This window comes from Poecilia mexicana, unplaced genomic scaffold (genome assembly GCF_051168715.1).
Source record: "Poecilia mexicana isolate PSO_F unplaced genomic scaffold, ASM5116871v1 scaffold_2, whole genome shotgun sequence".
NCBI classification, from domain to species: Eukaryota; Metazoa; Chordata; class Actinopteri; order Cyprinodontiformes; family Poeciliidae; genus Poecilia; species Poecilia mexicana.
In genome coordinates this window covers 44,712,969-44,724,263 of record NW_028263371.1, presented here as the reverse complement: position 1 = coordinate 44,724,263, position 11,295 = coordinate 44,712,969, and the positions used below count along the sequence as shown (strand labels likewise).

The following is an 11,295-nucleotide window of genomic DNA, read 5'->3' as shown; positions in this document are numbered from 1 at the left end:
ATCTAACTGTTGCCTCTTAATTAAAGAAAAATGTATGATAAACTATTTAACTTTGAAATATTGAATGAAAGTTACAAAATATTACTCAAAATTTTCTTGTTCCTGAAAAAAATCAGACCTTGTGTGCTTCAGAAACAAAATGGAATAATCCTTTTGTTGTACCCCTCCTCCTCTGTCAACGTGGTACAATCTGTCAAGTCCAGGTGCAAGCCATTAGTATTAATTGAACTTGTTTCATTTGTTTTGCGTGGAGAAAGAGGTAAGACTCATACAGAATCTCTTAAGACATTTAAGTACATATAGTTTTGTAATTTTGCTGAATGTTGTAGGTTACTTGATGCTTGGATACACCAAAGCATTTGATTTGCAGCATTTTAGCTAGTAATTACCAACCATGTTAGTCAGTGTACCAGAGTTTAAAGGGAAGGTGGCTCACTCCAGAATTAGATAAAACTGTATTTGGTCATTTTCTGTATATCAGTGAGTGATATTATTTCACAGGCACAAATGATCCTAGGTAATAATCATTAGTATTAAGATAATGTTTTAATATTTGAAGATTTTGAGAATCTGTCAATAGAAAGTCAATTATGTAGTACTGTGTACTTCAGTACATTTTCACATACAATAACATCAAATCATATTGTGTACAGCAGGGGTGTCAAACTCAAGGTCTTAAGGGCTGGTGTCCAGCAACTTTTAGATGTGTTTCTGATGCCACATGGCTGGATAAAATGGGGTGGTCATCAACTTGATTGCACTGAGAAGCTAATTCAGTCATATACTTAAGGTGTTTTAGACCAGACAAACATCTAAAAGTTGCAGTACCCTGGCCCTCGAGGCCTGGAGTTTGACACCCCTGGTGTACAGTATCATGTTGTATTCTCTGATCTTTGCAGGAGATGCCAACAACAAGGTCTCAGAGAGCAAACATGATTCCAGTTATTGCTCCTTAGGTGAAGATGAAGGATTTGATGTAAAATACCTCAATTCATTTAAAGGTGAGTTGTGACTATATTATGCACAGGATTCCAGAGTTTATTAAATGATCATTTTTTTTCTTTTGTTTTACTTTTTCACTTTTAAACTATTTTTATACTGCACATTATTAGCATAGATCATGATCGATGATCATTATAATCAGAACATCTTTCTTATTCCGAAGGAGACAAGCAACTGCTCAAAATACAATAGAAGCGTATGTATATAAAATTTAAAAAAAAAAATTCCCTTCTCACCCTCTCTTTCATCCTCTGAGCTTGGGTCCTCTACCAGAGGCCTGGGAGCTTGAGGGTTCTGCGCAGTATCTTGGCTGTGCCTAGAACTGCACATTTCTGGACTGAGATGTCTGATGTTGTTCCTGGGATCTGTTTTAGCCACTGCTCCAGTTTGGGGGTGACTGCCCCGAGGGCCCCGATGACCACTGGCACCACTGTGGTCTTCACCTTCCAGGTCTTTTCCAGTTCCTCTCTGAGGCCCTGGTATTTCTCCAGTTTCTCATGCTCCTTTTTCCTGATGTTGTAGTCACTTGGTATTGCTACATCCACCACAACGGCTTTCCTCTGTTCTTTATCCACCGCTACAATGTCCGGTTGGTTCGCCATTACCATCTTGTCTGTCTGGATCTGGAAGTCCCACAGGATCTTAGCTCGGTCATTCTCCACCACCTTTGGGGGTGTTCCACACTTCGATCTCGGGGCTTCCAGTCTGAACAGATGTTTCTGTACACTATGCCCGCCACTTGGTTATGTCGTTCCATGTATGCTTTCCCTGCCAGCATCTTGCACCCTGCTGTTATGTGCTGGACTGTCTCAGAGGCCTCCTTGCACAACCTACACCTTGGGTCTTGTCTGGTGTGGTAGATCTGAGCCTCTATTGCCCTGGTGTTTAGGGCCTGTTCCTGGGCAGCCAGGATGAGGGCCTCTGTGCTGTCCTTGAGTCCAGCTTTTTCCAGCCATTGGTAGGATTTCCTGATATCAGCCACTTCAGTTATTTGTCGGTGGTACATCCCATGTAGGGGCCTGTCCTCCCATGATGGTTCCTCCAGCACCTCGTCCTCTGTTCCCCATTGCCTGAGACATTCGCTGAGCACATCGTCCGTTGAGGCTTTTTCCCTGATGTATTTATGGATCTTGGATGTTTCATCCTGGACAGTGGTTCTCACACTCACTAGTCCTCTGCCTCCTTCCTTACGGCTTGTGTACAGTCTCAGGGTGCTGGATTTGGGGTGGAACCCTCCATGCATGGTTAGTAGCTTCCAAGTCTTAACATCTGTGGCCTTCATCTCTTCCATTGGCCAGCTAATTATTCCGGCAGGGTATCTGATTACTGGTAAGGCACATATATCCATATATATATCCATATATCCATGAAAACATGGATATATATATATATATATATATCCTTCTCATCGTCCGTGGGTGGTCTCTTTCATCCTCTGAGCTTGGGTCCTCTACCAGAGACCTGGGAGCTTGAGGGTTCTGCGCAGTATCTTGGCTGTGCCTAGAACTGGACATTTCTGGACTGAGCTGTCTGATGTTGTTCCTGGGATCTGTTTTAGCCACTGCTCCAGTTTGGGGGTGACTGCCCCGAGGGCCCCGATGACCACAGGCACCACTGTGGTCTTCACCTTCCAGGTCTTTTCCAGTTCCTCTCTGAGGCCCTGGTATTTCTCCAGTTTCTCATGCTCCTTTTTCCTGATGTTGTAGTCACTTGGTATTGCTACATCCACCACAACAACTTTCCTCTGTTCTTTATCCACCACCACAATGTCCGGTTGGTTCTCCATTACCATCTTGTCTATCTGGTTCTGGAAGTCCCGCAAGATCTTAGCTCGGTCATTCTCCACCACCTTTGGGGGTGTTCCCCACTTCGATCTTGGGGCTTCCAGTCCATATTCTGCACAGATGTTTCTGTACACTATGCTCGCCACTTGGTTATGTCGTTACATGTATGCTTTCCCTGCCAGCATCTTGCACCCTGCTGTTATGTCCTGGACTGTCTCAGGGGCCTCCTTGCACAACCTACACCTTGGGTCTTGTCTGGTGTGGTAGATCTGAGTCTCTATTGCTCTGGTGTTTAGGGCCTGTTCCTGGGCAGCCAGGATGAGGGCCTCTGTGCTGTCCTTGAGTCCAGCTTTTTCCAGCCATTGGTAGGATTTCCTGATATCAGCCACTTCAGTTATTTGTCGGTGGTACATCCCATGTAGGGGCTTGTCCTCCCATGATGGTACCTCTAGCACCTCGTCCTCTGTTCCCCATTGCCTGAGACATTCGCTGAGCACATCGTCTGTTGAGGCTTTGTCCTTGATGTATTTATGGATCTTGGATGTTTCATCCTGGACAGTGGCTCTCACACTTGCTAGTCCTCTGCCTCCTTCCTTACGGCTTGTGTACAGTCTCAGGGTGCTTGATTTGGGGTGGAACCCTCCATGCATGGTTAGTAGCTTCCAAGTCTTAATATCCGTGGCCTTTATCTCTTCCATTGGCCAGCTAATTATTCCAGCAGGGTATCTGATTACTGGTAAGGCATAGGTGTTTATTGCATGGATCTTGTTCTTGCCATTGAGCTGGCTTCTCAGGACTTGCCTTATTCATTGGAGGTATTTGACTGTGGCTCCTTTCCTTGTGACCTCATCGAGGTTGCCATTTGCTTGTGGTATTCCCAGGTACTTGTAACTGTCCTCAACAAATATATGGAGGACTGAGTTTTGAAATTACAAGTACAAAATAATGAGTTGCATTCAGTTGACAAAAAATGTTTAAGTAACCACAGAAAGACATCCAATTAGATCAATTAACTGATTTTGAAAAATGTTAATTTCAATTGCTGCTATTTGATATATCTGCATTGTTTAAAGTTTATCCTACTTATTATGTGTACCTACAGGTTGGGGTGTGTTCAAAAAGCAGATTTCCTTATTGAGTACAGAGAAGTCATAAGTAGAAAGGAACAAGAAAACCGACTGAAAGTTTACCATGATACACTCGAGGTTCTTATGTTTGATTTCAACTTCAATGGACAAAAGCTTTGGTATGCGACTGTTTCAAGGTTGTTGTGTTTTTATTTTACATCTAAATACAGTGATGTAAACATTTTCAGCTTCATCAGTAAAAGTAGTTTTAGTTGGTAGAGGAATATCCTTCTGACATGCAAACACCAAATATGCAAAATCCTTTCCCTTGCATGGTATAATTATTCTTATTTTCATACTTAATATTTTAGTGTTGATGTTGCCAGAGAGGATGGATGATTGGGGAGGCTGGTAAATGATCAGATGAACCCAAACAGCAAAATGAAAGTTAAAAGAGTGGATGGAAGACCTCATCTGTTTATTTGCACTCAAATATATTGGTCCAGGGGAAGAAATCACTTATAATTATGGTGATTTTGACTGGCCATGGAGAAGAAAGGTGCTTATAAGTGTGAAAATACTATCAAAAATCATTCAAGTAGCACCCAAGACATATTTGAAGGATATGTCAAGTTGTAGTACAGGGTTTCATTATAGTTGAAAACAAGAAGTGGACAAGCACATACAGTAGGTGGACTTCATTTTTCTATTGAGAAGTATGGACTCATTCAGTGTACATCCCTTCATTTCAGATTTCCAAAGATGAACTGTCAGGTTGGTGATGTGGACGCATGCGGATCCTGTTCAACCAACCCTCCAGAGGTAATTTTGGTCTCCAATGACCAACTTACTCTCTAAAATAAAGTAATTGAAATGATATTAAGTATTGTTCAAACACACATGTGTTGTGTAATATTAGATATGTTAGCTGCATAAAAAGGGAGGACTGCGTTTTGAAATTACAAGTACAGCAGAATGAAAGTTACATTGAAAAGCATGCATACACACAGGTCCTGTGTAATACTCAAAATGTAAGGTGCAGGAATAAGGAGGACTGAGTTTTGAAATTACAAGTACAGAAGAATGAAAGTTACATTGAGAAGCACGCATACACACAGGTTCTGTGTAATACTCAAAATGTAAGGTGCAGGAATAGGGAGGACTGTTTTCTATATTGGGAACAAACATTTAGTGAGTGTTCTTTACATTTCAGATTTCCAAAGATGAACTGTGTCAGGCTGGTGACATGGATGCATGTGGATTCTGTTCAACCAACCCTCCTGAGGTAATTTTGGTCTCCAATGACCAACTTATTCTCTAAATTAAAGTAATTGAAATGACATTATGTAGAGTACAAACACATAGGTGTTGTGTAGTACTAGATTTGTTGGTTGCATAAAAAGGGAGGACTGAGTTTTCAAATTACAAGTATAGGAGAATGAAAATTACATTTAGAAGTGCACATTTTGGTCTCCAACGACCAACTTTTTCTCTAAAATAAAGTAATTGAAATGATATGAAGTACTGTTCAAACACACATGTGTTGTATAATCCTACATATGTTGGCTGCATAAAAGTGGAGGACTGGCTTTTGAAATTACAAGTATAGAAGACTGAAAGTTACATTGAGAAGCGCACATACACACAGGTCCAGTGTAATACTCAAAATGTAAGGTGCAGGAATAAGGAGGACTGAGTTTTGAAATTACAAGTACAGAAGAATGAAAGTTACATTGAGAAGCACGCATACACACAGGTTCTGTGTAATACTCAAAATGTAAGGTGCAGGAATAAGGAGGACTGAGTTTTGAAATTACAAGTACAGAAGAATGAAAGTTACATTGAGAAGCACGCATACACACAGGTCCTGTGTAATACTCAAAATGTAAGGTGCAGGAATAGGGAGGACTGAGTTTTGAAATTACAAGTACAGCAGAATGAAAGTTACATTGAAAAGCATGCATACACACAGGTCCTGTGTAATACTCAAAATGTAAGGTGCAGGAATAGGGAGGACTGAGTTTTGAAATTACAAGTACAGCAGAATGAAAGTTACATTGAAAAGCATGCATACACACAGGTCCTGTGTAATACTCAAAATGTAATGTGCAGGAATAGGGAGGACTGAGTTTTGAAATTACAAGTACAGAAGAATGAAAGTTACATTGAGAAGCACGCATACACACAGGTCCTGTGTAATACTCAATATGTAAGCTGCAGGAATAGGGAGGACTGCTTTCTACATTGGGAACAAACTCACATTTAGTGAGTGTTCTTTACCTTTCAGATTTCAACCAACCCTCCAGAGGTAATTTTGGTCTCCAACGACCAACTTATTTTCTAAGATAAAGTCTTTGAAATTATATTGAGTACCAGTGGTCCCCAACCTTTTTATCACCGCGGACCGGTCAAGACTTGGCAATTTTTCTGAGGCTCGGGTTCTTTTTTTACCCTTAATTTCCCCTTACAGCAATCTTAGAACGTTGCTCACGATAATTGTAACTGTTCATCCTGCCATCTGTGGCATGATCGCATCCAGTCGTTGGAACATTGGGACTGCTCTGATCTAAAATCAGGCATATTCTAGCAACTTGTAGGGTTTTTACTTGATTGGGAGCTAGAACTCAACCTGTTGAACTTGACAGGTAGCCAATCAGAAAGCGCGGTGACGTAGCTCATGGAGGGGAATCCCAAAGAGCTGAGCAGACATGCACAAATGAGTCCGGTGGACATCGAAGATATGTGGAAATGGCATGAATGTTTATTCAGCATTTCGTACAAAGAATATCCATAGAAATGATGAGGAGTGGAGTTGGAGCAAAATTGCTACCACAGTTGATAAACCCGGTAACTTTTCAGCTATCCATTAAATTAACGTGACATTATTTTGTACTAAAGCCTGCTCACATGGCAAGATTTGCTCCTGTTATGTGGCTGGACACACGAACCTGTTGTACTTTTATCAGCTCTGTGGTCACAGAAGTTTGGAAAATCGTCTGAATCCTAAAATCATGCCGTGTGAACCAGACTTAAGACTTACAAGCTCTATTTCTCTCGTCTCGATAACTGCCATAATGCTCTCAGACTCTGGTCGCTCTGGCAACGTTCACACATCCCTTCAAAATAAGATTTGAATATGCCACAAAAACGAACATTTATTTTCATGAAAATTTTAACTCACAACTATAAATTAATGGGAGTCCTGAGCTTGTTTCTCTGCAATGAGATGATCCCACCTGGGAAACGATGACACCCAATGCAGAGGGTGCTTGGTGTGTAATGGCAAAGCAGTTTGAAGCTTCATTGCCTCATTAGTAAGCCAGTGCATATTATGCAGAGTGGGCTTGGAACATGGGAGTCACCTACAGGTTCAGGATAAATCCACTCTCCTGTCTGTGGTCTTTCTCCGCTTTTCCAAAGAAACTTTCCAAAGACATCGCTTTCTTACTCATTGTGTAAGTTGTTGCCGCACAAGACGTAACCGAGAGAATCCAGTTAAAGGGTTTTCAAAATAATGGATCCTCCAGACTCAGACAATACGTAACATGTAAATATTTTTCTTGTGCGACCCAGTACCAATTGGTCCACAGACTCGTACTACTCCGCGGTCCTGTGGTTGGGGATGACTGTTAAGTACGGTTCAAACACACAGGTTTTGTGTAATACTTGATATGTAAGCCACATAAAAAGGGAGGACTGAGTTTTGAAATTACATGTACAAAAGAATGAAAGTTACATTTAGAAGCGCTCATACACACAGGTCCTGTGTAATACTCAAAATGTAAGGGGAAGGAATAAGGAGGACTACGTTTTGAAATTACAAGTACAGAAGAATGAAAGTTGCATAAAGAAGCGCTCATACACACAGGTCCTGTGTAATACTCAAAATGTAATGGGCAGGAATAGGGAGGACTGTTTTCTAAATTGGGAACAAACTCATATTCAGTAAGTGTTCTTTACATTTCAGATTTCCAAAGATGAACCGTGTCAGGTTGGTGACGTGAATTCATGCGGATCCTGTTCAACCAACCCTCATGAGGTAATTTTGGTCTCCAACGACCAACTTATTTTCTAAAATAGAGTTTTTGATATGATATTAAGTACTGTTCAAACACACAAGTCTTGTGTAACACTTGATATGTAAGCTGCATAAAAGGGGGGAACTGAGGTTTGAAATTACACATATAAAAGAATGAAAGCTACATTTAGAAGCGCACATACACACAGGTCCTGTGTAATACTCAAAATGTAAGGTGCAGGAATAAGGAGGACTGAGTTTTGAAATTACTAGTACAGAAGAATGAAAGGTACATTGAGAAGCATGCATACAAAAAGGTCTTGTGTAATGCTCATCAGGTATGTTGCAGAAATTTCAAAAACTGAGTTTTGAAATTACAGGTAGAAAAGAATGAAAATTACTTTTAGAAGCGCACATACACACAAGTCCTGTGTAATACTCAAAATGTAAGGTGCAGGAATAAGGAGGACTGAGTTTTGAAATTACTAGTACAGAAGAATGAAAGGTACATTGAGAAGCATGCATACAAAAAGGTCTTGTGTAATGCTCATCAGGTATGTTGCAGAAATTTCAAAAACTGAGTTTTGAAATTACAGGTAGAAAAGAATGAAAATTACTTTTAGAAGCGCACATACACACAAGTCCTGTGTAATACTCAAAATGTAAGGTGCAGGAATAGGGAGGACTGAGTATTGAAATTACAAGTAAAGAAGAATGAAAGTCACATTTAGGAGGGCACATACACACAGGTCTTTTGTAATGCTCATCATGTAAGTTGCAGAAATTTGGAAAACTGAGTTTTGACATTACTAGTAGAAAAGATAGAAAATTACACTTAGAAACGCACATACACACAGGTCCTGTGTAATACTCAAAATGTAAGGTGCAGAAATAGGGAGGACTGTTTTCTACATTTTCAACAAACTCACATTTATTGAGTGTTCTTTACATTTCAAATTTCCAAAGATGAACTGTGTCAGGTTGGTGACATGGATGTATGCGGATCCTGTTCAACCAACCCTCCTGAGGTAATTTTGCTCTCCAACAACCAACTTAGATTCTTATATAAAGTCACTAAAATAATATGAAGTACTCTTCAAACACACAGGTCTTGTATAATACTTATCATGTAAGATGTAGAAATGTGGAAGACTGAGTTTTGAAATTAGAGGTAGAAAAGAATGAAAGTTAAATTTAGATGCACACAGACACATGGATCCTGTGTAATACTCAACTTGACAGGTTCATACATTAGGTAGACATTGTTTATTTTAATTTTTTTTTAGAAACAATCATTCAGTATTCATATACTGATATAAATTTGTTATCAAAGAATTACTGATTACACTTTAAAAATTAGGTATCTTCATGTTATTAAAGGTAAGTTTAAACAGTAATGATTTCTTAGTTAATGTCAAGTTGTCATAACAAAGACATTTTGAATAATGTCAACTTTGTATTAAAAGTGTCAATTTACCGAATGACGCTTTATGACAACAGTCATAAATATTCATGAAGGCTTATTCATGTTCATGACATGTGTTGTCATGTTTATGACAGTGTCATGACAGTCTTATTCACCCCCCTTCAAATAAAGTGTTACCGAAATATTCTTGCTGAAATGCTTTCAATGTATACAAAATATGTTTTTAATCAACAGGTCTGTCCAGAACAAAGTTCAAGTGAGGTGACATCATCAGAAGAGGAGTATGTTCCTGATTCCCTAGATGATTCAGACATCTCATGGGATGACAGATGCACTGCACAGAAATATGGACCAGTTATAGTCCATATTTCCATGTTTGGACTTCTTAATGCACATAAATTGTATGTTTTTTGTATGTGTATGCTGTGGTCCTGATAAATAAAATTGGCCCTGATAATTACTGTTTGTGTCATGGGCGGAGCCAAGCACCTCATTATCTTTTGTCCTTTTAATACAGCATTGCATCAGGTTCTCATATTTTGAGTTCTGATGTGTGTATCTAAATTTTTAAGTGAGATCTATGTTGTGTAGCTCAAACAAGATTTTTGACAACTTACTACGTCTTTCTAGCATAAGTGGAAAGGGGTGTCCGTTTAATGTTGCAAAAAACTGGTTTGAAAAAATTGTCCTGCTAATACATATAAACCCGTATGTGTGTGTGTGTGTGTGTGTGTGTGTGTGTGTGTGTGTGTGTGTGTGTGTGTGTGTGTGGGTGTGTGTAAATATAAACATAACAAATATGTATTAAACAGTATCCTTCACAAAATATCCAAACCTCATAAACTTTATGGTATTTTGTCATGTTATAACCACAAACTACAATGTATTTTAGTAAGACTTCTTGGTATAGATTAACACAAAGTGGTGAATAAATGTAAATTAGAAGTGAAAATTTTATATTTAGTTTTTGATATCCCTTTACAAATTAATGACAGAATAGAGCGTCTATTCAGTCATTCAGTCATTACTGTTTAAAATCTTTTACTCCAGTACCCCTAAATGAAATCCATTGTAATAAAGTAATTACTAAACAGAGCCCACTTATGAGTAAATGTAATAGCTGTTTCAATGCTTTGTGAAGCTCTTGAGTGGTTTGTTAAAGAACATTAGCGAAGAAACGGCATCAGGAAGATAAAGGACAAAAAGGACGGGGATAAAATTGTAGACAAGCTGTGTGTGAAGCAGGGTTAGGCCTTCAAACAACAACCCATCTTAGGTTCTTATGGAGAAAAGTTCAATCCATTTTCCACTGTGTGCCGGGCTCTGAAATGGCTGAGTCAAAGTTCAGACATAGAACCAACTGAGAATATATCCAGTGACTTGAAAAAATGCATCCAATTAGATTGAACTTGAGCTTTTGTGTTAAGAAGATTGGGAAGACCGCAGTCTCTGACTGAGAAAAGCTGAGAAAAGAGGCACCACTGTAACTTAAGCAGAAGTACTGGCTGCCATTTACCTCTTTGTCTTAGTGCATTCAAATACATTGTTATTGTTTGTGGTTGTAACATGACAAAATGTTGAAAGATTCATAAATGCTTTGCAAGGCACTGTATGTGTCTTGAGGAATAAACAGCTTTGAAAAAAGGGTCAGTTTGGGGCCAAAGGAGGGGGAAGGAGATCTTTGCAAGGGGTCTGTTTATGAGATTAGCAGAAGCCTGACGTGAGAAGCAGGATTTGGGATTAGTGACGGACCTTCAGGTTTAACATGAACATTTTACTGTTTTGAAAATGGATTACATTTTGCTGCAACATGGGGAAGCAAATCAAGGTGTGCAAAAGCACTTCCTACTTACTAATCGATTCTCTTGGACAATTACATTCAACGAGCTTGCTGTGCTCCTAAGTGCATCTCAGAGAGTGGAGAGTATGCCTCCATAAGAGATATTTCATCCCAGTGGAAATAACTACTTAGCTAAAACAGAGCCTGATTAAAGCATT

The 11,295-nt window shown here is 39.4% G+C and overlaps 1 long non-coding RNA gene across 3 annotated transcripts; it reads left to right on the top strand.

Annotated features, from left to right (window-relative positions):
- Nucleotides 1-238: 238 nt before the first annotated feature.
- Nucleotides 239-9,754, top strand: LOC148160878 (uncharacterized). Of its 3 annotated transcripts, XR_015761722.1 has the most exons (6): nucleotides 239-1,001; nucleotides 4,606-4,675; nucleotides 5,067-5,138; nucleotides 7,821-7,892; nucleotides 8,838-8,899; nucleotides 9,532-9,754. It is a non-coding gene; the product is annotated as an uncharacterized LOC148160878 (long non-coding RNA). The 3 variants fall into 3 exon arrangements; XR_015761721.1 differs by having other exon boundaries at nucleotides 7,821-8,899; XR_015761719.1 differs by lacking the exon at nucleotides 9,532-9,754 and having other exon boundaries at nucleotides 7,821-9,058.
- Nucleotides 9,755-11,295: the final 1,541 nt, after the last annotated feature.